Below are 2,062 nucleotides of genomic sequence, written 5' to 3'. Positions count from 1 at the left end.
AGTGAAGGCCGTCGGCCATTGCGTTGCCCGTGGTGAGAGGTAATGCCTGTAACTTGGTATTCTCGGCACAGCATTGACAATGCGGAATATGGAATTCCCTAACAATTCCCGAAACGCGATGTCCCATGTGTCTGGCTTCAACAACCCTTCCGCGTTCAAAGTTTGTTAGTCCCCTCGTGCGGCCATTATCACGTACGTTACCTTTTCACATGAATCAACTGAACGCAAATGACAGCCCCACCAATCCTATGCCCTTTTAAACCTTCAGTACGCAATACTACCGCCATCTATATATGTGCATAAGCTATCCCATGACTTCCGCCAACAGTGTAAGGGCTTATGGAAGCGGGTACTCAGAAAACCCAAAAAGATGGTTTTTGAATACTAAAACCGAGATGCGGATTCCAGAACACAGTAAATGGCTGTAATTTTTATGCTATGTTCCTAAGATCCCGACCTCGAACAGCGTTCAACATTTTCTTAGTATCTTTATCCGTTTCCGATATACAGAGGTTCAAAGTGAACCAGTGGGGAAGGCAGAAAATAAAGGTGGCCTTGGACAACGTCCGTCCATACGTTGACAGAGAATCGTTGCTGGTGGCCACCGACGTGGGTGGAATGGGAACTGTCCTAGTTCCAGATATGGTTGTTGTGGCTGTTGAAAATGGTTGAACAGGACCTTACCCATAAACAATACAAACTGTACGAAGACGGCACCTCAGCGCTGGGATGGGTAATCGATTGACAGAAGTGACTGCTGGGCTCAAAGTCTTTCAGTCCCACACGTAAAATACGCACGTGATATCCGATGTGAGCGGAAGATGTAGTTATAAGGTGAGATAGCAGGGAAAGTGTTTCCGTTGTTATCAGGAGATTTCTGGAAACGACATACTGCAGTACCGAAGAAAACGAAAAATTTTTGTGAACGTAAAACCCGATCTGAGATGTAGAATTAGTTTTGCATTGTTTCAGTTTCACATAAGTAAACTATCAAAATTTCACTGACCCGTAAAATTCTTTTCGCATGAGAGCCCTGTTGTGGCAGGGAAAAGAAGGGAACCAGCGGAAAATTGCTACTGTCAGAGCACAAAAAGGCTAATCTGTTCCTGTTTATTAAAAGACTGACTGAAAAATGGGGTACCAGCTGCCTCATACCGCCCTCCTCAGCGCCTTTAAAAATATTTCCAAAAAATTTGGTATCTGAATATATTTGCGCTATTTTATGCCGAGAGAGAAAGTGATATTGGGAGTGGAAAAGAGAGGGAAAAGCAATAAATACAGTAGCTGTGGTATAGAAAGAGCTAAGGAGACGATGGCACTGTGAGAGGAAGAGAGGGGGACAATGGCAGTGGAGGATAGTTAACAGTGACTGAAGAGTGCTAGAAAGAGATTGTAGGAGACAGTGCCATTAAGTGGAATAAAGACACGGAGGAAGTGGAAGTGGTTGAGCTCCAGAGCTAATGAGAGGCAGAGTCTATGACAAGACAATGAGGAAGAGAGAAATAGTGACAGTGAGAAGAGACAGCATCAGTGGGAAGCAATGAATGAGACAGTAGCAGCAGTAAGAGAGATCAAGAGGGAGGCTGTGATAGTGACAGGAGACAAAACACAAAGAGATGATGACAACGAGTTCGGCTGAATGAGTGACGATAGGTTAGTCGGAATCGACGAGTGTGAACGACTTACAGTGATGGACATTAATAGGTGAGCTGCATGTTAAGAGGAGCGCGAGTATATTCACATGCCAAAATGTTTGTGAAAATTTTTAAAGGTGCTGAGGAAGATAGAACGACGCAGATAGTACTCTACTTTTCAGTTAGATTCTTTTAATAAACAGGAGCGTATTTGCTTTTTTTGTTTTCTAAAGACAAGGGGCTCGCCGGTAGCAAAATCAACTCTGCAGTATTTATCTTCGTGCACTTTTGTAATTAATTTTCTCATTCAAGGCAAAGGCAAAGTGCTAGCTGTTAGTAAATGTAGCTATGAGTAACTTTTTCCGTGTGCAAAAGAACTATGTTAGTTATAGTTGTTTAAAAGATAGGGTTGTGGGGGCAATACGTAA

This window comes from Schistocerca piceifrons, chromosome 7 (genome assembly GCF_021461385.2).
Source record: "Schistocerca piceifrons isolate TAMUIC-IGC-003096 chromosome 7, iqSchPice1.1, whole genome shotgun sequence".
Lineage (NCBI taxonomy): Eukaryota > Metazoa > Arthropoda > Insecta > Orthoptera > Acrididae > Schistocerca > Schistocerca piceifrons.
The sequence above is the reverse complement of the archived record's forward strand: the minus strand, read 5'-3'. Positions refer to the sequence as shown.